Below are 27,139 nucleotides of genomic sequence, written 5' to 3'. Positions count from 1 at the left end.
CCACCTCGATCCAGGTGTCTGCGGAGATTGTCTGTGAGAGGACCAGCAGTGTCTCCACTCCGTGTCCTGGGCGAAACCCAGACTGGAAGGGATCTAGGGCTGAGGCCTCCCTTAGGAAATTCTGCAGTTGGTTCTCCACTGCCCGCTCAATCACCTTACCCAGAAACAGGAGGTTCGAGACCGGGCAGTAACTAAATACAGAAACCGGACGGTAAAGGATACAATAGTGTATGCATGGAAAATTTTTAAAGACGCGTACAATTCAAATACAGGAATATGGCGATGAAACGCTGCAGAAACAAAACATAAGTAATTTGATGTGACCTATTAAATAACATGGGAAACACCCAGTAAGATCATTTCTACATCTACATATAGTACCCAGTAGTATAGTCTACAGTCCCTGTCCCTTAACAATGCATCTCTTTGAACTACTTCCTTACAGCATAGCCCTATAACCTCATAAATTTAGGGATTTTTAAAGTAAGAAATGAGTGAGCGGACCAAGTCATTTTTAGTTGACTTCACCGTGCATGTAATGTTTATTATGGACTATTAATGTCACATGAGAAGAACAGGTCACACATCTGTATACACTCTTAACCCATCATGGATTTGAGTCTAGTGGCATCTTAGAGACCAACAAGATTTTCAGGTATGAGATGTTGTACAGAACACAAATAGATCTGATGAGCTTAAGTTACCAAAAAGTAGATTTTGGTTGAAAATCAGGAGAAATTTCCTAACAATAGAAGTGAACTGATCCTAACGATAAAAGTGTTATGATAATTCAAACAAATACCAGGGGTGAGGGGGTTATGGGCTCTGCCTTGCTGGAGATCATCAGATAGAGATTTGACAGTAATGTTCTATGTTTGGGGAAGGCCCCATCCAACTTCAGAAGTATGTTAAGTTCCCTGCTTTATTAGAAAGAGCAGCTATTTCAGCATCTACCAGCTAGGATTGCATGCTCTCAAATTGATAGAACCCTGTGTCTTATGCCAGAGTGAGAAACTAAACGATCCATCAGATTGTCTCCCCTAATTTTACAACGGTCAGTTAGTACCCAGAACTCTTGGCACTGGATTATCATCCTTTTAATGTATTACTCTTGCACAGCCTGTTAATAGCATAAATACAAGGGAAGCCAATGTAGCCATCCAGAAAGAGAGAGACACACACTTAAAAAAAAGAAAAAAAAAGAATTAGCATAGGATATTTTGCTCCATTACCAATACTTCCTCTGGATGACAAAGATTCCAAAATTGAAAGAGAAAAGCATTTACCTAGGTATTCAGATACAGGCGAGTTGCTTATACCAGGTCTGTGTTTGAGAAATGAGTGTTTCTAAAAGCACAAAAGCTTCACCCCAGAGCCAAGAGTCCTTAAATTGGTGTTAAGAGAGAGCTCTGCCAAAACCTCTCTGGGTTTCATTCTGCCCTGGCAGCAAGCTTTATAAATAATTAGCAGGGAATTTCTACACAGGAAATAGCAACAGTCCAACCCTCTACAGCATTACTTTAGCTTGCGCGTTAGCCTCTTTCCTGACCAAATCACCCTGGTATAAAAGTAGAGCGGTGCATCAGCAGATCAGGCCCCGAGATAAACAGCTGCTGCTTGCAGCCAGTACACTACAGTGGCTTGACCTATCAAAACCAATCGTCAAATTCTCATTAAGTTAAACTGGGATGGGACCTGGAATGAGGCCAAGTGCCAAGATCTCCCAAAAGGCCAGGGAGGTGGGGGGAGAGAAAGTGAGCAAGCTGCCAGCACGCTAACCAGCCTGAAAAAGAGAAGACTGCACACAAACATATATGTCATAAGGACTTTGGAATACGAGCAAGTGCCAATATACTGTATGCCTGGATGATTTTTCTCAAAGATGATAACATTCAGACTGATAATACTGACAGCTGGTAGAATTGTCATAATCCTGTGAGCACCAAAAGCATTCCTTCCAATCTTACCTCAGTGCCTGCCAACCCATACCTTGCACTTCCTCTTTGTCTCTTTCCTCACCTTAAAAGGCATATTAGTAATGATGACTAAAGTTTTACAAATTTCCCCCCCGCAAAAAAAAAAGGAACCGAATAGCCTCTTGTGTGCAGGATATTAACTGCTTTAGGGCACAATCTGTTGCGGCACAGTTCTAACTGTTGTCGAAGCACTTATTGTCATGTGAGGCTCGGTTTTTCAGTCTTGTTTTTTACCTGTGAAGGTGGTGATTTATTGATAATACTAATCTTGTTTGAGAGTTACAGAACTAGAAAGTTAAGCAAGCTTAAAGAGAGAGAGGAAAGAAAATCACACATCCCCAACTTCTTTTTCATATTAAATCGTATCTAGGAAAAAATAATAAATCTTTTTTTCATACCATGTCTCATCAAACATACACAGCACTCCTGTTGTAAACAGTTATCCTTTTTATTTTGCCACAAAAGGGAACCTCATAGTGCAATCCTAAACAGAGTTACATCCTGCTAAGCCCATAGACGTCCATTAACTTAGAATGGTGTAGCTGTACTTAAAAGGTAAAGGTGCAAGCACCCTGTGTGTACTTTTCCAGCAGCCAGCTGACTATATTAATATCTACCAGACTAGAATGTATGCCTATAGTTTTAAGAGAAGTGCATCTTGGGAGTTGTAGTGCCTTACCCCACAGGTTCACTTCCTGGGGCATTCAAAGCCCGCCAAAACTTGTTAAGGCCATTTCCTTTTTTGTTCATTCACACCTCAGCAGGGAGAGGAGCAAGTCATCTCTCTTTTTTCACCAAATTCATTGGGTCTACAAAGCTCCATCAAGTGCCTTTATGCATAAAAGATGCACTCTCTCCTTTTGTTATTTAGAAGAATTGTGAGTAGAGATTCCTTATGTGTATGAAGAAGTTAAATAAAACCTTTTAAGTTTGTAACCCGTGCTTGTGCGTTGACACTTGACGACAAAAGGTTGGGATTCCCTCCTCGCGTCGGAATACTGTGCAAGCACTAAGTCATCACTGACCCATGCAGGGATGTCCCATCATGCTGTTTTCTTGGCAGACTTTTTGTTACGGGGTGGTTTGCCATTGCCTTCCCCAGTCATCTACACTTTACCCCCAGGAAACTGGGTACTCATTTTACAGACCTCGGAAGGATGGCAGGCTGAGTCAACCTTGAGACGGTTACCTGAACCCGGCTTCTGCCAGGATTGAACTCAGGTCATGAGCAGAGCTTGGGCTGCAGTACTGCAGCTTACCACTCTGTGCCATGGGGCTCTTTCCACAGGGCACAATCCTAAACGGTATTTAGGATTGTGCTGTAAGGCACCTTCTAACTTCTGATGAAGAGACCTTTGACTCTTGAATGCTCCTACACTGGAAATCTAGTTGGTCCTTAAGGTGTTACTGGACTCAATTCTTGCTCTTCTATTTCAGAACAACTTGGCTTCCCACCTGACACTATTCTAACCTTTTAACTCCTATATTGTTCTAATTAAAATAGTAAAGAGTCCAGTAGCACCTTTAAGACTAACCAACTTTATTGTAGCATAAGCTTTTGAGAACCACAGCTCTCTTTGTCAGATGCATTGTCAGAAGAGAGCTGTGGTTCTCGAAAGCTTAGGCTACAATAAAGTTGGTTAGTCTTAAAGGTGCTAATGGACTTTTTACTATTTTGTGACTGCAGACTAACATGGCTAACTCCTCTGGGTCATTAAAGTTGTGTATAAAGTTGTGTATAAAATGTATGTCTACTTCTTCAGCATATCTTATGGATGTTATAGTAGTTAAGTGGAATTCTCTTAATTCCTTTTTGTCAAATTTCTCCCTGACATCTAGCAATCCATTTCTATTGCTCTTTTTAGGGACTCTGAGCCAGATCCTCTTTTACGAAGAGGAAGGTTCAATTAGATCTCAAAGGAATCATGTATTCAAAACCACTATACCACAATGTCTCTGATAGGGACGTTCTCAGCTCCTCCCACCCCCATAATATAAAGGATGGGCAATGTTCCACCTTTCTTCTCATTGCTGCCCTCCTCCCTCAGCAGCGCGTCTCGATCTCTTCTCCTTCCATTTATCCTCATAACAGCCCTGTGAGTTTGGTTAGGTTGAGAGGGTGTGACTGGCCCAGGATCACCCAGGAAGCTTCCATGGCGGAGGTGGGAGTCAACTGTTGCAAAAGGTTCCTTCAGTTCATTTTTCTTATTTTTGTTCCAGAATTAAATGCTGCAAGTAACACTGAGCTTTGAAACACAAGCTAGATGTATTTTTTATTACCTGTGGAAAAAAAACACCATTATATTAATATCTAATCAAAACATGATTTTTTCTAGACATGGAAAAATATGTTTTGTATCTTTTTTTAAAAAATGGCAGTTGCCAGCTGTTAATGCTTAGGAAAGAGCTTGGGAGAGCTCCTTTTTTGTTACTCTACAATGTATAAGTAAGCAGAACAGACCATTATTTTCAAGCTTCATCAATTGCAAAGTGACCACCTCTCTGATGTCTGTTCATGCTCCTATTTCAAGCAACAATAGGTTTGGCCATGGCTCTTGGTTCCAGGAAAAGATCCGACCTTACGTTACTAAGATAGCGCCAAACATTTTGTCCAGAGCCTTGACAGAGATCAGAAATTCTGCAAGACAGAATCCACAACAGAGTCAAGCATTGCAGTGAGGCAGCCATGTGAGAATCCATCCCTGTCCTAACAGGACTGGAGCCATACAGAAAACTGTCCCACTTCAAGATGTTCCATATATTGAATTCGTAAAGAGAGAGAGATTTATTTGGAACAGGGGTGGATAGCGAAGACAAGCACCACAAGGATCCAGAAGGCAAGAGAGAATCAGCTCGGCAAAAAATCCAGCCCCAAATAAAGATGACACACAAGTTCCATGGATTCACCAGGGATGTCATTAGTTAAGATCTGAGCCATATTAAAATGACCGGGCGCAGGGAGGTGCAGGGAATTTGATTCTTGGTGCAGCAAGGAAGTGAAGAGGCCTTGTAGTGATACCAGTTAATTTTCTTCAGAAAGTTTCCTCTTGATCAGTTATTCTCTTTCCTACTTCATTACTTTTGTTTTTTGTATCACCTGAGACCGGCTGGAATGTTTGACCTCCATTTTGTGTAAGGACTAATTCTGTTCCAGCCGCCTTATACGAGAGTTACACTTGACAGGTTTATGATGGGATTCATACCCTACTTCTCTTTGCCTCAGCTCCTCCTTTCCCCCCATTATGTAATTTTCCTTATAAGAATTCCCAAAAGGATTAATCTTCGCATATCTAAAGAAGTGAGCTCTGACTCATGAAAGCTCATATGGAAACAAACGTTGTTAGTCTAAAGGTACTACTGGACTTGTGTTATTTTTTTTAAGGAGGCCATTAGAAGTGAGGAGGAAAGCCTTCCTGGGCAGAGGGGGCAAGGTGGGAAGAAGTGGTGGTTTAGGTCACAAGGGAAATAGGCAGGTGGGAGAGGAGGTTGGTGTCATGCAGAATGCCGATACATCCAGAAATCTGCCCGTTTGCTTCAGTGGAGAGCCAGCACTGAAGGGATCTGAGTGTGTCAGCATTCACCACCCCATTTTACTATTGCTGGAAAGCCTGAGGCAAGCGTACCTTCCCATATTTTTATACACAGATCTTGAGAATGTGTTTATTTTTTAACATTGAGGCAGTTTCAACATCCCTACTTTGGGTTCTGTACTGATTTTTTAAAAGTATTCTCTGATAAGAACGAATCATACATTCATCATATGAGGAAATGATCTTCCTTCCAACCATAAATGAGGGTGAAATGAAACTCATCTTCCCTAAAAGTATCTTTTCTGTTGCTAAATAACCTAATCATTTGAATAGTCTCTCAAAGCTTTAGGAAATAATAATAATAATAATAACATTAGATTTATATACTGCCCTTCAGGACAACTTAATGCTCACTCAGAGCGGTTTACAAAGTGTGTTATTTTTCTCACAACAATCACTTTGTGAGGTGGGTGGGGCTGAGAGAGCTATAAGAGAGCTGTGACTGACCCAAGGTTACCCAGCTGGCTTCAAGCAGAGGAGTGTAGAATCGAACCCAGATCTCCAGATTAGAGTCCTGTTGCTCTTAACCACTGCACCAAACTGGCTCACTCAGCCTGTTATACTCATTCGGTTTTGAGAAACCCTTTGCTAACATTTGAAATTGGGAATTTGTAGGATGTCAATATATAGGTGAATATTGAGAGTATTGCAACATTCAGAAGGCCCCTGCCAAAGGTAGCAAAATGTTATTCAATTTGTAGAAGAATAGTATTCCCTCTTTTGCTTTTCATTAGAAGCTATCATCATTAATTCAAATAAGGCACATTGACTTTTGAGGCAAAATTCTCCGTCTTTATCTTCATCTTAGATGGCGCATGTCTTATGCTATAGCAGGAGAACCCCTAGCATTGCCCCCCCCCATTCTCCACTGCTTCTTCACAGGCCAGTGAGGAAAAATGAAGGGGGCTTGTCAGCATCATACTGATGAGCCACGTCACTTCTGGTGCAAAAATGGAAGTGACATCATCAGTCACGTTGGGACGACACTCTAGGAGTCACCCTGCAGTCTCAAAATAATTGTCTCTTTTCTGATGCTTCCGTGGAACATTCAAGCAGGGATTCTTAATATCCACCCCCCCAAACACAGAGACACCCGAATGGCTCATGTCCTGCTCACCATTTACAATCAGGATGGGAGCCAATGTTAATAATAATAATATTCTATTTATATACTGCCCTTCAGGACAACTTAACACCCACTCAGAGCAGTTTACAAAGTATGCTATTATTATCCCTGCAACAATCACCCTATGAGGTGGGTGGGGCTGAGAGAGCTCTGAGAGAGCTGTGACTGACCCAAGGTCACCCAGCTGGCTTCAAGTGGAGGAGTGGGGAGTCAAACCCAGTTCTCCAGCTTAGACTCCTGCCACTCTTAACTACTACACCAAACTGGCTCATCATTTTCTGAGGTACTTGGATACAACGATACAAGTTCAGATGTATCTTTGTGCACTATTACAGAATGCAGTATTCTTCAAGATTATTTAGCTTAGATGTACTGCTCTATATGTTTGATATCTGCCCTGAATTTTGCCAATTAGTTACAATTAGTTCTTGCGATTATTTCCAGATGCAGCCAACTACACAGGCAGAAAAGGCAGACAATATATCCTCTGCAAGGTAATTTAAGGGTTGCATCCAGCGGTGCAGGCAGAAAAGGAGAACAAAGTGCAAGTGATTGGAGCAGGTCACTTTAATACCTCAGCCTGGGGGATACATGCCTCTTCTCCACTAATCAAGAAGATTGAGTTTGAAGATCATGCAAGCACAAAAGTGGTCACAAGCTGGAATGTGTGCATTGCTTATTACCAAGGCATGTGCATAGCATCACTTTATAGCATCAGCAGCTACTACACAAGTGCAAAGTCACTCAAGATAGTGCATAAGAAGAATTTCCATAGAAGGAAGGTGACCTGACGTAAATGAGAAAGTTGTTTCAAGGGAAGTTCATTGTCCAGTCATGCCCATCATGAAATCTTTAGTATCCCATTCTTTAGTACATGAGTCTCCAACCTTTTTGAGCCTGTGGGCACCTTTGGCATTCTGACACTGGTTGGTGGGTGCAACCAGAAAATGGCTGACACCAGACGTGCCACTAACCACAAAATGGCTGCTACAGGAGGTGGAGTCAAGCACAGAATGACAGGAAGTGAGGTTAAGTGTAACTCTAATTGTAACTCTTCAACGTTAGAGGCACATGCCTTTCCAAATGAACCTATTGTTTAAAAGATTTTCTCACAGTTTACATTCAGTCATGAAGGGGAGATCATTGTGCCATGGTGGCATCAGATCTCTGATGGTCAATCAGAAGCCCTGCTCGGCAAAAGCCTCAGTTGGCCTCACACACTATCTAAGAACACTTGGCAGGTACCTGGCACCTGGGCTGAGGCAAGAGCACATGGTGGAGAGCCGCTGCTAGAAGGTAAGGGGTTGTTCTCTTTCTGCCTTTTGCCCTTTGCCTTTCCTAGCTACTGTGTGAGAAGCTGAGGGTGAGTGGGTTCTGTGTAGCTTGCTAGAGAGTGGTTCTGGTTAAGTTCTGTGTGGGGCTGCTGGGGGCTGAGTGAATTGCTGTTGTTTGCTGCTGGTTGCTGTTGCTCTTGGTTACAAGCCCCGCCCCCTAGTGTCCTGGGGCCCTGAAACAAAAGGCTCCTCCTCACCAGAGGGCTCTTGGCCTGTGGCTCTTAGCCTGGGGATCTGCCTGGGGGACCTGAAGTCTGCTGGTATACTGGCTCTGCTGGTACTCTAGGTATATATTTGGAAGGCAATCATGTCTACTGAAGCCCCCATCGCAGTCACCTGCATGGAGTGTGCCATGTTTGTTTTCCTCCCAGAAGAGAAGACAGAGTTCACTTGCCAGAAGTGTAAGCTGGTCAGAGTTTTGGAAGAAAAGGTTCAAAGCCTGGAGGAGAGGATCACCACCCTTCAGGAGATCAAGGAGGGAGAGGATTCTATTGACAGCAGCCTGGGGGCTCTGCACAGCCAAGAAGAGGAAAGTCAAGGAGGAGAAGAAAGAGTCGATCTCCCTTCTGAGCCTCCTCTCAGATCTATGGTACAAACCCGAAGACGTCAATGAAGATGATGCTCTGGTCCACTTGAGCTCAAGAATCGTTTTGAAGTGCTAGAGATGGTGATGGAGATGAGAGTGGAAGGAGAACCGCAAAGATCTGGAAGAGGGTGTGCAGAAGACATGGGGCCACATGGAAGTGGAAAAAAACAGAAGGTGGTAGTCGTCGGGGACTCTTTGCTCAGGGGTATGGAATGCCATGTCTCTGGGCCAGATCCCCTATTCCCAGAGATGTGTCGCTTGCTGGGGGCCAGAATTCAGGATATTACCGACCGGTTGCCAAAACTCATCAAGCCTGCTGATAAGTACCCGTTTGTGCTGATTCATGTGGGAACGAACGACACGGCTGCAAATACTGTTGCGAGAATTAAAGAGGATTATGAAGCTCTTGGAAGGCAGTTGAAGACATTGGGGGTGTCAGGTTCTGATTGTGTTTAAGCCAAAGAGACTCCATTTTAACTTTGTCAGTGTGTCAAGTGTGCTTCTTGCAGGTGGGGAGACTGCTGCTGGAAGCCTGGAGGAGGGAGAGAGACTGTTATCGTCTGCATGCCTTCATCTTCCTGCCGCCCTTGAGAAACTTTCCTTTTCTCACCCTCGGGCCATTTGTTTTGAGAACTAAGGGGGAGGTTGGGGCCTGAGGGAAACTGCATACTCTGTACCTATTCTTTTGCTTGGCATTCGTAACAATGCTACAGATCAGCTAAGATCAATGTATTTTGGAATGTGTACTCCATTTGCTGACAATCTTCAGTAAAGCCTTTTGAAATCAATGGACTTTTGTCTTATTGCAAGAGGTTGGCTAAGTTGCAACTTTTGGCAAGCCACAGTCTGACATTTTGTTACAAATCCCTCTGTTCCAATGCCTTGGCCAGAGGAGACGGATACCAAGGCCGTGCCCGACAGAAACCCTTTGTTTGATCCGTATGTCTCCAGCCCAGGAGGCGAGGAAACTGTTACAATGAGTCAACCCGTTCTGGGGGGAACAGAGTCTGGTCCTACCACAGTGTATCCCCTCGTAGCCGCGCGAGCTGGCACCCATGACGTCCAGAGGGAGTTGGGAGCTCGACCGCGGGCGACAGCGAAACCCCTGATATCCCTGCCTACGCCGAGGCAGTGGGGCTCCAGACCCAGGGAAATGAGGGCGAGGAGAGCGAGTACGGTGTTCTCCCGGTCGCTCATCAACATGAGATGGACGGTCGGTTCGTCAATGGAGGAAGGGCCTAGCATCATTTGGGAATTGCCCAAACAGTCCAAAACGCCGATCGAGGCACGGGCCAGCTATCAGCCATGGTTTGTGTGGAACAAAGATTCGGATCAACTGGAGGAGTGGGACCCCAGGGGCGCCGACATCATCCAGGACTGGGAGACCACTCGGCGCGATTTAATGAGTTGGGACTATACCGAAGTGGCTATGTGGAATGTCCCACCGGTGGGACAGCGGGTGTCAGCTGACCAGAGCTGGCAGCAGCTACAGAGCCAATCCCAAGCTGTCGATGCGGGAATTTCAGCAGAGATGGGCCTAACTAAAGGAATCCTTGCTGGAATATCGGAGGAAGAGGAAGCGGCAGGAGCTGCAGGAATGGGAGTAATTCGGCCCTGGTCCCGAGCCGCCACTTCCTCTGAGGAATATGTGGATACAGTACAATTTCTGGGCGAATTGCCCCCAGAGTTACCTTATGAGGACATCGATACATCAATAGCAGTTCACGTCCAGAAACTTGAAGATAGAATAGGAACGATGGAGGAAAGTCTGGCCCATGCAATTCATCTGTTGTCGGTGTTAGTTATGGAAAGTAGGGGTGAAAGACCACCGCAGCTTGATGGTGAGCATCCTGGATCTACAGAAAGTCAAGGGGTGGCAGCCCTACAGCAGTTAGTGCAACAGAGCACGGCGCCGGTTCCGAGGTGCTCCCCCGCTTTGATGCCAGCTCAGGGACAAGTCCCTCCTTGGCTCGTAGAGCTTCCGATTGCGCTGGAAGATGATCGGCAAAGGCCGGCGCTGCCGGCGCCCGATCCCCCACAAGGCCCACCAGAAGTTCCGCCAGACGACCTTCTGCAAGGACCTCCTCCACTTCCTCAAGACGACACTCATCAGCCAGCGGGACCCCCAGGGGGAAGAGGGGCGATGGGTCAGGAGAGGCGTCGAGAGCTGCCTCGACCGCTACTTCAACCATGAGAGCAGCTGCCTCCCCTGCAACCACAACCGCAGGAGCAACCCCCTGAGGTTTCTGCAGCCACAGGAGCAACAGCCTCGACGTCCCCTGCTGAGGGGCCCGGCGCCGCAGCCATTCTGGCCCTATCAAGTACCTCCAGTTCCGCTGTGGCCCCACCAGCCAAGACCCCGGCAAGTGCCCGCACAACCTATGCCGGGACACCCAGGACCACAGCCAAGACTGAGGCAAGTGCCCTTGCAGTATTTACCTTTACCAGTTCCAAACCAAGTTGCTTGACAACCAGAACTACCGATGGGGTGGGTGAAGCTGGAGGCTACGTTTGACGGAGATCCTGCAAAACTGGGATTTTTTCTAGTACAAGCTCTGCAATTTTTTAATCGTTGGGGACATTTGTTCGAGGATGAAGCAAGTCAAATTGAGCATCTGGGGTCCAGACTGCAAGGAAAAGCAGCAGAATGGTACGTAACCTTATATGAATTGGGGCCCCCGGAATTAGACACCTTGCAAGGCTTGGTGGCAGCTCTCAGAGCGCAGTATGAAGATCCGTTAGAGGAGGATAGAGCCTGCACGGAATTACAAACCATAAGGCAGGGCAATATGTCTGCCAGAGACTATGTAACCAAATTCCGGCAATTAGCGGCTAAATGTCCCAGGTGTGAAGAGTCAACCAAAATAATTCTGTTTAAACAAGGCATGAATCCTAAATTGCTGGATTGAGCACTAATGCAAGATAATCCTACGACCGTACTGGGTTGGATACAATTAGCCTGTGAAGTGGAGAAAAGTATGCAGGAGGTTCATGCAGGAGGTTTGCCTCGTAGAGCAACAACAGGCAACCGGGCACCGAAGAACGACAGTGATTGTTCGAGGGGGGAGAGGTGTAGGCGCAACCAGAGGAGCGAGAGAAACTAGATGGCGACAAGGATTGTGCCTGAATTGTGGTCAAAGTGGCCACTACGCAGCGCAATGTCCATATAAGCCAGTTCAACCAACTCCGCTTCCGCCAGCACAAACAGCCTCTACCACCCTTCCCCCGCCTCACTGCCCAACACCCGCTCCCAGAGTTTCTAGAGGTTGGGGCGCAGCACGCAGAAATCCCCTGGAGAAAGGGTTAGAGTTGGAAGAAATCATGGAATTAGACGTGCCAACCCTAACAGGGGAAGAAGGTCCAGCCAGCCCGCATTCGGGAAATGAGATGGATCTGTCGTAAAAGGACCCAAACGGCAGATCAAAAAGACTTCCATCCCTGTGGTGGAAAGAGTGAGAGGGTCCGTATTATTCATGCCTGTCACACTAGTGAACCCAGACAGAAAAACACATATTCGAGTACAAGCGCTCATTGATTCTGGGTGCTCTAGAGATATCATTGCACCCGCTCTAGTTAATGGATTGGCACTCTGGGTGAGAGACCTAGAAATACCCGTCATTTTTGAACAAATGGATGGCTCTAATATGAATCCAGTAACCACTGAAACTGAACCCGTAGTAACAGGGTTAGGACAACATTGGGAATTGAGATAGTTTGTAATTAGCCCTACTGCCATATCCCTTGATCCTGGGCAGTTGGTGGTTGTGGGACCACAACCCAGAAATTCACTGGGCGGCTGGGAGCATTACATTTCGACAGGATGAGTGCAAAAACCACCAATGGAACCAAAATTGGAGTTAAAGCCCTCCCCGGATGGAGGAAGCCCTACTATCCAAAGAAGAGATTAACCAAATACCAAAGGAATATCGTACATTCTTGTAAGCCTTCACAGAAGAGGAGGCAAACACCCTACCTCCCCATCGGAGAACAGACTGTGCAGTTGAAATTCTTCCGGGAGCTACATTACCCAAGGGGAGATTATATCCAATGAGTCCCCTAGAGAGAGAAGAACTACGCAAATTTATCGACACCAACTTGGAAAGAAGATTTATCAGACCAGCTAACAGCCCTCATGCAGCACCAGTACTTTTTGTGAAGAAAAAGGACGGAGGATTAAGACTGTGCACTGATTTTAGGGGTCTCAATGCTGTTTCTTCCACAAATGCATACCCAATTCCACTCATCAGAGATCTTCTCAACATCGTGGCGCAAGGTAAGATCTTTACGAAATTGGACTTAAAAGATGCATACTTCCATGTTCGTATAAAAGAAGGGGGTGAGTGGAAAACAGCATTTAATACACCCCTCGGACAGTATGAATATCTTGTTATGCCATTTGGCCTGGCTGGGGCCCCCTCTGTTTTCATGTCCATGATAAATGAAGTTTTACATGAATTCTTATATAAAGGAGTAGTGGTTTACCTAGATGATGTGTTAATTTATTCAGAAACGGAAGAAGAACATGTGAAACTAGTACAACAAGTGTTAACCACTCTTATGTATAACAAGCTACCCATCAAATTGTCAAAATGTGAATTCCACAAGACAGCGCTCAATTATTTAGGGTGCTGTATCTCTAAAGAAGGGCTAAAAATATATCCAGCCAAGATTCAAGCAGTACAGGACTGGCAAACCCCCATAACACGTAAGGAACTACAATCTTTTCTGGGGTTTGCTAACTTTTACAGAGAATTTATAGAAAACTTCACCCAAATAACGCTTCCCCTTACTGAACTGTTGAAAACCAAAAATAAGGGGGAGCAGGCTAAGAAACCCTCATCCAAATTAGTTTGGACCCCAGAATGTCAAATTGCTTTTAACCTTCTAAAGCAGCAATTTGTCTCAGAACCAGTATTGCAACATCCTGATGAAACTCGCCCCTTTATTGTGCAAGTGGACGCGAGCGATACAGCAATAGGAGGGGTCCTACTGCAAAGAGGGGAAGACAATAGCCTTAAACCCTGTGCCTATCTTTCTAGAAAATTTTCAGAATCAGAAAGAAATTGGAATATGTGGGAAAAGGAAGCGTTTGCAGTCAAAGCAGCGCTTTCCACTTGGAGACATTGGCTAGAAGGGGCGCGACACCCATTTGAAGTTTGGACGGATCATAAAAACTTAGAAGCTTTGCGTAGCCCCAGAAGGCTAAATGTTAAACAATTAAGATGGGCAGAATTCTTTTCCAAGTTCAATTTTACTCTAAAGTTTTTGCCGGGAAAAACGAACTTCCTAGCTGATGCTCTTTCGTGCATGCCCCAACTAAAAAGCAAGTGGGAGGAAACCATAGACACAGTATTTTCGCCAACACAACTAGGGGGCGTGGTAATGACACGTAGCCGTACAGCACAGCGTAACCAGGAAGACAAGGGGTGGAGGCAAAAACTGAAAAGCAAGGTGGAAAAAGAAGGGGAGGATGTACCCAAAGAAAAACTGTCTCAATCCACGCAGGGGGAATGGCTTTGGAATGATCGCTTTTATGTCCCGGCTAGCATGAGGAAAGAAGTGCTATAACGTTGTCATGATGCACCGACTGCTGGCCACTATGGTTATTTAAAAACGCTTCATTTAATACAAAGACAATTTTGGTGGCCAGGTCTCAGGAAAGACGTTTCGCAATATGTGGCTTCTTGTCCAATCTGTATAAGTGCCAAAACTAGAAAAGGGAAGCCGCCGGGACTACTACAGCCTCTTGAAACCCCAAATAGACCTTGGGAAGTTATTTCAATGGACTTTATTACAGACCTTCCTCCCTCCAAGGGCCACACTTGCATACTAGTAGTAGTGGATTTATTTTCAAAGCAAGCTCACTTCATCCCTTGCACCACAGTGCCTTCGGCTAGGAAACTAGTGGACATTTTCATGAAACATATTGTAAAAATACACTCTTTTCCATTGGAAGTGATATCTGATCGCGGTGGACAATTCGTTGCCAACTTCTGGCGGGAGCTTCTACAACTACTGGGTATGGAACAGGGTATTAGCTCCATCCACCATCCACAATCTGATGGGCAATCAGAAAAAAACTAATCAAATATTGGAGCAGTTCCTGCGTTGCTATATTAATTTCCAACAAGACAATTGGATCGATCTATTACACCTAGCTGAATTCAGTTACAATAACAGTTTGCACAGTTCCACTGGAGAAACGCCATTTAAAATAATATATGGATATGACTCTAAACCGTTCCCGTTTGATGCTCCACCCACTCAACAAATGTTCAAAGAAGTAAAAGATTGGTGGGAGGACACTGAAAAACAATGGAGTTTAATTCAGTCAAATCTACGTAAAGCTAAACAAGACTATAAAAAATATGCCGATCGCAATCGTGTGGCCGAATGGGAATTACATCCAGGAGATCTTGTGTACATTTCCACCAAAAATTTGAGGATCGATCAAACCAATCGTAAACTGGCTCTGAAATTTGTGGGCCCTTTCCCTGTTCGTAAAATAATTAATAAAGTGACTGTAGAAATTGATTTGCCAAAGAACCTGCGTCATGTCCACCCAACATTCCATGTCAGCTTACTAAAAAGAGCTCCCCCTCCTAATCAATGGCATTCATCTACTCCACCTATTCCTACCTTGATTGATGACCAAATACATTATGAGGTAGAGGAAATTTTAGATTCCAAGATCTAAAGTTGTACTATCTTATCAGATGGAAGGACTTTGAACCTGGCCATAACAAATGGGTAGAGGCCATCCATGCTCGTGCCCCCAGATTGCGGAAGGCTTTCCATTCTCAATATCCTCATAAACCTGGGGGAGAGGTATCTTAGACGGGGCAGAATGTCAGGTTCTGATTGTGTTTAAGCCAAAGAGACTCCATTTTAACTTTGTCAGTGTGTCAAGTGTGCTTCTTGCAGGTGGGGAGACTGCTGCTGGAAGCCTGGAGGAGGGAGAGAGACTGTTATCGTCTGCATGCCTTCATCTTCCTGCCGCCCTTGAGAAACTTTCCTTTTCTCACCCTCGGGCCGTTTGTTTTGAGAACTAAGGGGGAGGTTGGGGCCTGAGGGAAACTGCATACTCTGTACCTATTCTTTTGCTTGGCATTCGTAACAATGCTACAGATCAGCTAAGATCAATGTATTTTGGAATGTGTACTCCATTTGCTGACAATCTTCAGTAAAGCCTTTTGAAATCAATGGACTTTTGTCTTATTGCAAGAGGTTGGCTAAGTTGCAACTTTTGGCAAGCCACAGTCTGACAGGGGGATCAAGTGGTATTCTCTTCTATCCTTCCAGTCACAGGAAGAGGAACACGCAGGGAACAGACCATACTTGAGGTGAATTGTTGGCTGTGTTGGTGGTGCCAGCAGGAGCGCTTTGGGTTCTGGGACCATGGGATAGGTTTTCTTAGAGAAGGCCTTCTAGCACATGATGGACTTCACCTCTCAAGGGCAGGGAAGAAAACGTTTGGAACGAACCTGGAGAATTTCATCAGGAGAGCTTTAAACTGATGCCGCAAGGGGAAGGGGACGATCGACATGGTGATTTCAATGACGAAGTGAAAACAGTGGGGACCCACCTGGGTAGGAAAGGTCAAACAAAGGTACAAGGCTACAAGTGTCTATATACCAATGCCCAAAGTATGGGCAATAAGAAAGAAGAGCTTGAGCTTCTATTGCAAACAGAGGGCTACGATATAGTAGGAATTACTGAGACTTGGTGGGATGATTCCCATGACTGGAATGTGCTAGTGGATGGGTATGAGTTGTTCAAGAAAAACTGTAAGGGTAGAAGAGGAGGCGGAGTGGCGTTGTATGTGAGGAGAGGGCTTGATTGTCAAGAAGTTATGGAGAATGGGGCGGAAAGCCCAGTGGAAAGCATATGGGTAGAAATAAGGGGAGGAAGGACAAAGGGTATTACTGTTGGAGTCTGCTACAGACCACCTGACTAGCGAGAAGAAACGGATGCTGCCCTCTTTGAACAGATTGGTAGAGTATCCAGACATCAGAACCTTGTAATTATGGGTGACTTCAACTTCCCTGATGTGTGCTGGGAGACAGGCTCAGCAAAGCGTCATGAATCACGCAATTTCCTGACCTGCCTGGCTGATAACTTCCTTTTTCAAAAGGTGGAGGAAACTACAAGGGGCTCGGCCATACTAGACTTGATATTAACCAACAGAGAAGAATTGGTAGATGAGATGAAGGTGGTGGGGACCTTAGGGGGAAGTGACCATGTCCTCCTTGAATTCCAGTTGCTGTGGGGGGCCAAGGAAGTTCATAGCCAGACTCGTAGGTTAGATTATCGTAGCGCCAACTTCGATGAACTCAGAGGCTTGATGAGAGTCATTCCGTGGGGGAGTGTGCTGGAAGGGGAAGGAGCGAGTGAAGGGTGGGCCCTTCTCAAACACGAGCTTTTGCAAGCTCAAGCCCTCACTATCCCAGCAAGAAGGAAACATGGTAAGGGCTCCAAGAAACCGATGTGGATGTACAGAGAGCTCCAGAATAAGCTAAGGGAGAAAAAGGAAATGTTCAGGAAATGGAGAGAAGGACAGACCTCTAAAGAGGAGTATATGAGGGTTACTAGGTACTGCAGATCAGCCATCAGAGAGGCCAAAGCTCAGTACGAGCTGGGTCTGGCCAGGAGGGCTCGCTACAATAAGAAAAACTTCTACGGATATGTGAGAAGCAAATGCAAGGTAAAAGAGGCAATTGGACCACTGTTGGGAGAAGATGGAGAAACTCTGATGCAGGACAGAGAAAAAGCCGACAGGCTTAATGACTTTTTTGCCTCTGTTTTCTCCCTGAAGAACTCAGGCACATCTAGAGATAGTAGAAAATGTGGCAGGACACCTGAGTGGCTAATTGACATTGACAGAGAGGTAGTGGAGAGGCATCTGGCTGCACTGGATGAATACAAATCCCCTGGGCCGGATGGGGTGCACCCAAGAGTGCTGAAAGAACTTTCCAGAGAACTTGCAGAACCCCTGTCCATCATCTTCAAGGCCTCCTGGAGGACTGGGGATGTGCCACAAGATTGGAGAAGAGCGAATGTTATCCCAATCTTTAAGAAAGAGAGGAAGGATGACCCGGGAAACTACAGGCCGGTCAGTCTGACTTCTGTTGCTGGGATGATATTAGAACAGATTTTAAAGGGATCAATCTGTAAGCATCTGAAAGACCACTCAGTGATCCGGGGAAGTCAGCATGGTTTTGTTCCTAACAGATCTTGCCAGACCAACCTGGTTTCCTTCTTTGATCGAGTGACCAGCTTACTGGATCGGGGGAACTCTGTTGACGTGATATATCTGGATTTCAGTAAAGCTTTTGATAAGGTCCCCCATGACATTCTGATGGGCAAACTGGAAGACTGTGGAGTGGACTATAGGGAACTGGTTAGAGGACCGCACTCAAAGAGTGGTGGTCAACGGCATTTCATCAGATTGGAGGGAGGTGTCCAGTGGGGTGCCACAGGGCTCGGTTTTGGGCCTGGTACTTTTCAATATTTTTATCAATGATCTGGATGAAGGAGTGGAAGGGCTGCTCATTAAATTTGCTGATGATACCAAATTGGGAGGAGTAGCAAACACCCAAGAAGATAGAATTAAAATTCAACAAGACCTGAATACTCTGGAGAAGTGGGCAGCTGTGAATAGGATGCAATTCAACAAAGACAAGTGCACAGTATTACATCTGGGCCACAAAAATGGGAAGCACAAATACTGGATGGGGGATACACTTCTGGGCAGTAGTATATGTGAAAGGGATCTTGGGGTAAGAGTGGACTGTAAACTAAATATGAGCAGTCAGTGTGATGCGGTGGCAAAAAAGGCCAATTCAATCTTGGGTTGTATCAAAGGGGCCATAGCGTCGAAATCGCAGGAGGTCATAGCCCCTCTCTATACTGCCTTGGTCAGGCCACACCTGGAGTATTGTGTGCAGTTCTGGAGGCCTCACTTCAAAAAGGATGTGGACAACATCGAGAGGGTGCAGAGGAGAGCGACGAGAATGATCAGGGGTCTGGAGACTGAGCCCTATGAGGTAAGGCTGAGGGCCTTGGGAATGTTTAGTTTGGAGAAGAGGAGATTGAGGGGGGACATGATTGCTCTCTTTAAATATTTGAAAGGCTGTCATTTGGAGGAGGGCAAGGAGCTGTTCCAGTTGGCAGCAGAGGGTAGAACGCAAAGCAATGGGCTAAAACTACATGCACAAAGGTACCGGCTGGATATTAGGAAAAACTTTTTCACGGTCAGAGTAGTTCAAAAGTGGAATCAGCTGCCTAGGGAGGTGGTGAGCTCCCCCTCACTGGCAGTTTTCAAGAAGAGGCTGGATGAATACTTATCAGAGATGCTTTAGGCTGATCCTGCACTGGGCAGGGGGTTGGACTAGATGGTCTGTATGACCCCTTCCAACTCTATGATTATGTGATTCTTCCAGGAAAGGTGACAGTGGTGCTATGGTGTCTATTGGTACCTCATTGGGGTCCCCTGCTTTAGTACATATTCAGTTGCCTGTTGGTTACTTTCTGCAATATTCTTATCAAGGTTGCCATCCCACAGCTAACTTCAAAGGGGTTTTATAGTCTGTGGGCAAGATTGCAGCCCACGACTGGGAACTCTGCATGTTCCTGCTTCTTTTCTCCTAGATGAGACTACAGGTGAATTGTGGTGCGATGAGTTTCTTTAAGCCCCTCTCTTCTGGGAACCATAGCAAATAGTTTGGGATTTTTTTTACTTTTCTTGCCCATGAATTATTTATTGCATTAAATTTAATATGATTGCTAATTCTGAAATCCATGGTGCACAAATAAGCCTCTCATTGCTGAATATTAGCTCCTGTCCATGTTTTCTCTCAAACTAATGATCTGTCATAGACATCAGGATCCAACAGGCAGTAGGAAGGAGTGAAAACTCTTAATTGCTAGTAATTTTCTAAAACAATGTCTGATTTAATTGTGAAAAGCTGTCAATGTTTCATTGTCAATTAATTGGGCAATAAATTATCTCTAAATTTGTAGTGACAAAGGTTTATCATAACATTTTGCTGTATTTCAAATGCTGCATTTGAAAGCAGAGGAAAGCATACTTGCACATCTGGATAAAACAATTGCTTAGAACTGGACTGGAATGAGATTTGTTTAGCCCTAGAATGCGAACCATGTGTTTAATCACTGGCATGAGTTTTAAAATGCTCTTGAAAGGCACTTTTAATAGAAATAAACAGTTTTCAGTGGCTTGTTTTACATGACAAACCACTTTGTTCTTTTTTTTCTTTCAGAGAAAATAATAATCCTCCTGTTCCTATACAACAGCAAAGATGAAAAAATCAGGCATCCTGAAAAGCACAACTTGCTTAAGATTTAAAAAAGCACGTTTTTAGTTTTCATTTTTTAAATTAAGGGTTTTATATAGTAGAAACAATAGAAAAAAACAAAACAAAACATACAATAACACAGAAACTAGCCAAATAAAATGAGCTAACAGACAAACAGCAGTAACAAACAAAACAGAGAATATACTAGAAAAAAAAAAAAGCTTCCACTTTTTTCCACAACAAATATTAGGATTTTCAAATCTCTTCTTATGCTATGTTAAAAATAAACACTCATTTTTTCTAATATTCCAATTTCCTTTCATGGTTGAAAAATATCAGTTTGAAAACATATGCTAAAGTTTTGCTGAGGGCAAAATCTTAAATATGACTGTCGACTAATAATCAAGGATTTCAGGGCTCGATGTCAACCTCGTCACAAGTTCTCTGTTCTCCTGCAACTGCAATATGTTCAATATTCTATTTCTATGGGTTGGATTCAACCAGCTTTTCCACTGAGTACATTAAGGCTAGCAGTCCTATCATGTGAATGCTTACTCAAAAGATCTTTCAAGTTCAATAAAATTTACATGAAAGTCAGAGAGTGAGGAAATTCCAATCCAATTCCTATTCCTTTCCATAGATATTAAATGGAACTAGCACTTGCTGAAATATACAATCTGCTACAGCAATTCTGAGAAAAAATACAAGGACAGCTATACTGGATATATCTATATTTATATAAAGACAAGTGTCCTGGCTGACTCATCAATGCCCAGCCCAACCCCCTGGACCTAGAAGCATGAAATTTGGGGAGAATGTTCCTTTTGTGGTGTAAAGGCTCACTAAGAAGGGATTTTAAGAAATCTGCCCCCTAAGGGGGTAAAAAGGTGCTTTCCCATAGGGATACAGCTCCCCTGTGTGGCTAGGAGGCTGCTCATCCCCCTCCCCCTGCCAACTGCAAACTCAGCCACTCTGCCCTGAGATCATTTGCATATACGGCCTTGATTGGTCATCATCCCAACATTGTAAACAGTAAGCAGGAAACATGCAGTACTCAGGACACATTCAATGGCTCCCAGTCATTGAACGTGTCCTGAGGGAAAAATACACCTCCCCTCTAGGTTTGCCAATCTCCCTGTGGGGCCTGGCTTTCTTGTGTGGCTGGCAAACTGATGGGTCAGCTGTGGAACTGTGTTCTGAGGAAAAATTAGGTCAGGGAAACTGCAGACAGTTGAAGAATGACAGTAAAGACTCCTGAAAAGGGATTTTATATAAAAGTCAGTATGGCAGCTGAGTTTTTAAATGTTCATGGGGAGATGGTGCACGGCCTTTCTAGGAGTCATTTCAATGCGAACCTCTCATATGAACCTGCTGAAGGGCCCACCATACCACCCCTCCCTCAGTCTAATTCTACCTTACACCTCTTCCAGCCATCACCTCTAACTGCCCCCAAGAAGCCTCCTGGCAGATGTTGTGCAAGATATACTGATGCTAAAAGGAGGAAGCAACTTAGAGATGCGGCAAAGAAACATGCACATATGCACAGTGGTGCAAATTGATGATGTGGTCCACTACCCTGTGGAGTTCCTCAACATGCTCAACCCTGGCTTCCAAGCCCACAAGTTACTCCTCAAAGTGGGGGCTCCAAAGTGGGGGAAAACCACCAATGAGGTCTACAGAGAGGTCCTTCAGTAGAAAAATAAGGTTGTACGTATTTTTCATTTTATTTCTTGCACTACAATCTTTTCCTATAAAAATCTTTAATAAATGTTACATTTTGAAATTTACTTCATCAGTTTTAGGCATCAACATGCTTCGCTTTATTCAAACACTTGGGTACTATGCTATTATACTACAAAACCAACTCAACCTGCCCCCCAACCAAAAACATTACTTACCCATAAATATTATAACCAGATTTAAAGTAGTTAAATACCGTAGCGAAGCACGGGCATCAAGCTAGTCTCTCTATATAAAGACAAGTGTCCTGACTGACTCATCAACACCCAGCGTGAACCCCTGGACCTAGAAACATGAAATGTGGGGAGAATGTTCCTATTGTGATGTAGGGACTCACTAAGAAGGGATTTTAAGAAATTTGCCCCCTAAGAGGGTAAAAAGGGGTCAAATGTGTTTTTCCATAGGGATACAGATTCCCTGTGTGGCTGGCAGGGTGCTTCCCCCCCCCCCCACCGCCAACTGCCACTCTTCCCTGAGGTCATTTGCATATGCGGCCTTGATTGGTCATCATCCCAACATTCTAAAGAGTATGCAGGACACATGCAGTACCCCAGGACACATTCAGTGACTCCCAGTCACTGAATGTGTCCTGAGGTAAAAATACACGTCCCAGCCTGCCCCTCTAGGGTTGCCAGTCTCCCTGTGGGGCCTGGCTTTCTTGTGTGGTTGGCAGGCTGATGGGTCAGCTGTGGAACTCTGTGTTCTGAGGTAAAAATCAAGCACAGGAACTGCAGGCAGTTGAAGAAAGACAGAGCAAGACTCTTGAATAGAGTCTTATTGTAATCTGTCCCGTATTGAGAGATAGCAATCTTTACCTTCTTAAATGTTTCTCTTGGGTTGTAGTCACTGCTTCCATTATCCAATCGATTCAGGTTCCCTTCTTGGTTTGCTGAAGCTTGGGCATGCAGGTCTTATGCCAAAAATTGACTCCAGAGCCGCTGCAGAGATCTTGGCTACCTTTCTTCGGGTGGGACCTCAAGGGTGGATGGGGGCTCGTTGCGTAGAACCCCCCTCACACCCGAGATCAACACACCCTCGAGGTCTTGAGCGTACTTGCCTGTTCTCCGCCTGAGAACAGGGGGCTATGGGCAGTTTGCGCCCCTCCAGCCCCTACAAACAGTGGCACGGACAGCTCAGCTCCCTGAGCTGCGTTAGACCTTCATGAATCCCAAACCAGAAGTCTATGTGCATATTTCTTTGCTGCATCTCTAAGTTGCTTCCTCCTTTTAGCGTCGGTGTATCTTGTGCGACATTTGCCAAAAGGCTTCTTAGCGGCAGGAAGAGGTGATGGCTGCGAGAGGTGTGAAGTGGGTTTGAACTGAGGGAGGGGTGGTGTGGTGGGAACTTTGGCAGGTTCATGCGAGAGGTTCGCATTGAAATGGCCCCTAGAAAGGTCATGCACCATTTCCCCATGAACATTTAAAAACTCAGTTGCCATACTGACTTTTTTAATAAAATCCCTATTCAGGAATTTTGTACTTTCTTCAACTGTCTGCAGTTTCCTTTACCTGATTTTTACCTCAGAACACAGAATTCCACAGCTGACCCATCCAGGAGGGGGAAGGTGCAAGCAGGCAGGAGCCTGCCAGCCACACAAGAAAGCCAGGCCCCACAGGGAGATTGGCAACCCTAGAGGGAAAGACTGGGAGGTATATTTTTACCTCAGGACACATTCAATGACTCCCAATAGCAACTGCATACTGTTTAGAATGTTGGGGTGATGACCAATCAGGCTGTATATGCAAATGACCTGAGGTAAGAGTGGCCGAGTTGGCAGTTGGCGGGGGCAGGGGGAGGAGAAGCCTGCCAACCACACAGGGAATCTGTATCCCTATGGAAAAACACATTTGACCCCTTTTTACCCCCTTAGGGAAGGGGAGGAAGGGGAGGCGTGTAGGAGAGGGTGGGTGTTGAGGGACCATGGGGAGGCAGGGCTGGGCAGAGCCCATTTGGAAGGACAGGCAGCCAGGGGCCCGTCGACGGCCCGGGCGCTGCCTCACCAGCCCCCCCCCCGCTCACCCCCTGCGCCGTCCAGCGCCTGTGCGAGTGCATGGTCAGAAGCAGCTGCCCCTCCACCCAGCCTTCCCGGCTGCGGCGACCAGGTCACGCGGCCAAGCCCCGCTTCACTGCCCCCGCACCCCCAGGACCCTTCCCCCTTGTCTCCAGCAGCTGTATTACACCCTGGGCTGCAGCCCCGCCTGTCCAGCAGAACACCCCACCCCCCGGAAGGTGGCAGTGGGGCTCACCGGTGAGGCCAGCGGCCAGACCCCCTTGGCCATCCACAGGCCCAGCCTCTTGCATTCAACTGGGCCCGAGGGAGGGGCGCCTCTGGGGCAGGTGGAGCTGCTGCAGCGGGCGGGTCCGGCGGGTCCAGGATGGTGACAAGCCGCCCGAGCAGGGCTTCGGCATGGGCTTGAGAGGCGTGGAGCCCCTCTCCCACCTCCAGTACCGCGGCCATGAACTCCCGCCCGCGGTTGTTCGCCTCCTCCCATGCGGCGTGCACCTCTAGCTGCTCCCTCTCGATCGCCGCCCACATCGCGGCCAGTGTCGGGGTAAGCCGCTGGGTAGGGCGCGGGCTGCGAGCCCATGCACCTGGATGGACCCCCTCCATGGGCTCCTCCCTTGTCAGAGGCGGAGCCAGGTCCTTCCCGCACACGGCCCATGGCACCCGGGAGTGGGGGGGCTGGAGGGGAGGGTGCTGCAGCCTGGGGTGGCTCCTCGAATGGCTCTGTCGACGAGGTGTCCTGAACCAGCAGAGTCCCAGGGCCACCTTCACCCTCCACCGACACAGGGAAGCCGAGTGACTGCAGGAGAGCTGCTCCGGCCGCAGAGGTCCTCCTGGAGGGTGGCAGCTTGCGCAGCTGGGCAATCACATCCCCTCCTATCTCCAGGCGCATGGTCCCTGCCGGAGAGAGACGGGGATGGGAAGAGGGCCCAGGGAAGGAAGAGCAGCGGCCCGATATGGGCCGCCACAGGTCACCGAGCCGGGCCAGGCACACCCATCCCAGCCGCGGGTACAGCCCCCCTCGAGACCGGCTGGTGCCACGAGGGGCCTGGGATGCATGGCCGAGGCCCGTGGCCAAGCCGGTCCCTGGCCCCACCAGCAGCAGGGCCACAGATACATACCATGCTCCGGATCCATGCCCCCCAACGGGCCCGGTTGAGGCTCCTCGTCACTGGCAGCAGGGGCTTGCTGCGGCGGTGGAAGGGCTGCCTGTTCCTGGGACCCACTCTCTGCCAGGAGGGGCACAGACCCTGCTGCCTCTGCCTCCGCCTGGCTTGTGTCCGGACCCTCAGGGGCTTTGCCTACCCACGGGAGAGGCCCTGTCACACATGCACCACGATCCATGCTTTCCCTCCCCCCCCTCGCCTCCCTGAATCCGCAAATACTAACCGGGCAGGACCTCGACGCCCAGGCCGCCCACCACTGCCTCCGGGATGACTGCTCGCATGACCGCCTCTGGGCCTGGGAGCCCCTCGTCGAGGGCCTGCTCATAAGGAACCCCCTGAGACATGAGGAGGTGCACTCGTTTGCACGCGGGCCCGAAAGAATCATTCCAGCGCTTCATTGTGGAGTGAGCAGTGCGGGGCGCGTTGCCCACGGCTGAGACCCTCTCAGCTGCCATCTGCCAGAATGCCCGTCATCAAGACCAGGATGAGGCGCCCCTGTTCGTGCTCAGGGAGACCTCTGCATTCTCCACCACAAGCCCCAAAAGCAGCACTCTCTCAGCCTCCGTCCAGTTTGCCTGGCACTGGCTCCCGCCGCCACTAGTGCTCACAGCAGACATGGGGGCAGTGCCCGCTGGAATGTCCGGTCCCTGAGATAAGTGGCCACCTAGTCATGTGCCCACCCACCCCCTTGGCAAGATGGAGGAGGACACAGGGAGTGCAGGACCAGGAAGGGCGGCTGGGACGGCCCATGCAGCAGACAGAGGACCCGCTCCCGAGCGCCACTCACAACGGGCCGCTGAGACTTGTAGGCCTGCTGCTTCCAGGTGGGGCGGGTTCAGGGTGCTGGAACTTAACCTGCGCTCCTTCCAGGCAGGACCCCGGTCATCCCCGCCTGGTGCCTGCCACTGCCGCCGTGGCTCCCAGCCATCCGGACCAGCCACCTCCTGCCGGCCGTGTATGTCCGAGTGGCCCTCAGGCGGCGCCGCTTCAGATGCCGCCGCCGGTTCCAGGCCAGGGTGCCAACCTTGCTCCTGGGCGACATGACTTGCCTGGACCGCTTTCGCCTGGACAAGGCAGCCATACAGGCTCTGTGCGAGGAGCTCGCGCCCGCCCTTCAGGGGCAAGCTGCGGCTCCCCGGGGCATCCCCGTCCTCCAGAGGGTCCTGCTGTCCCTCTGCTACGTCGCGACTGGCTCCTTCCAGGGAGTGATGGCTGAGGCCTTGGAGGTCTCCCAGTCATCCGCCAGCCGCTGCCTGCATGCCTTCCTGGACGCCCTAGTTGGTCGGATCCGTGAGCACATCCACTTTCCCACCTCGGAGGCAGAGTTGGCACCCATCCGGGCAGGATTCTCCTCCCTTGCGGGCTTCCCCAATGTGATTGGCGCAGTCAACTGCACGCATGTGGCCATGTGTGCTCCCAGAGAGGAGCCACAGGTCTACAGGAATCGGCACCGGTTCTACAGTATCAACGTCCAGGCGGCCTGTGACCACCAGGGGATCTTCACGGACCTCGTTGCCAAGTTCCCGGGAAGCGTCCACGATGCACAGATCTTCACCACCTCCGGCCTGAACAGGCTCCCGTCATCATGGCCCGAGGGGAGAGGCGGGATCCTAGGAGTCGGAGGGGGAGCCGTGGGGGGACGGGGATGGGAAGGGAGATCCTAATGCCACCTCCCCTTGCAGGTGACCGTGGCTATCCATTGCTGCCCTACCTCCTGACGCCCTACCCTGCGGATGAGCCCGCCGACAGAGCCAACTACAACCAGGCCCACCGGCGCACGAGGATGGTGATCGAACGTGCTTTCGGCCAGCTGAAAATGCGCTTCAGATGTCTCCACCACATGGGCCGCCGCCTGGCCATGCAGCCGTTCAATGTGGCCAAGCTCGTGGCTGCCTGTGTCATGTTGCACAATATCGCCGTGCGCCAGCAGCTCCCCTTGCCAGCCACGGAGGGCCCCGGCAAGGACCCCTGGCTGCCTCCTGCCGGCCGCCTTTCCCCTGACGCCCCTGAAGAGCCCCAGGAGCATCACCAAGCTGTGTGAGACAGGGTCGTGGAGCACCTGTGGCATGCTGCGCGCTGAGGACCATGCCTGGCCTTGGGGGGCTCGGCCGGCCAGACACTCGCCCTTTGCACCCCCATGGTGTCCCAGGAGGCCCCTCCAAGTGCCCCCTCCCGTGACCCCTGCATGTAGAGAGCATGGGAAAGCCGCCCTGGCCGGCAGCCACCGCCCCCATGGACAGGCTGCACTGGAAGAGCAGTTAAGGAACTTGACTTTATTCCCAATCATTTCCAGGGCCA

The sequence above is a fragment of the Eublepharis macularius genome, chromosome 1, assembly GCF_028583425.1.
Source record: "Eublepharis macularius isolate TG4126 chromosome 1, MPM_Emac_v1.0, whole genome shotgun sequence".
Lineage (NCBI taxonomy): Eukaryota > Metazoa > Chordata > Lepidosauria > Squamata > Eublepharidae > Eublepharis > Eublepharis macularius.
The sequence above is the reverse complement of the archived record's forward strand: the minus strand, read 5'-3'. Positions refer to the sequence as shown.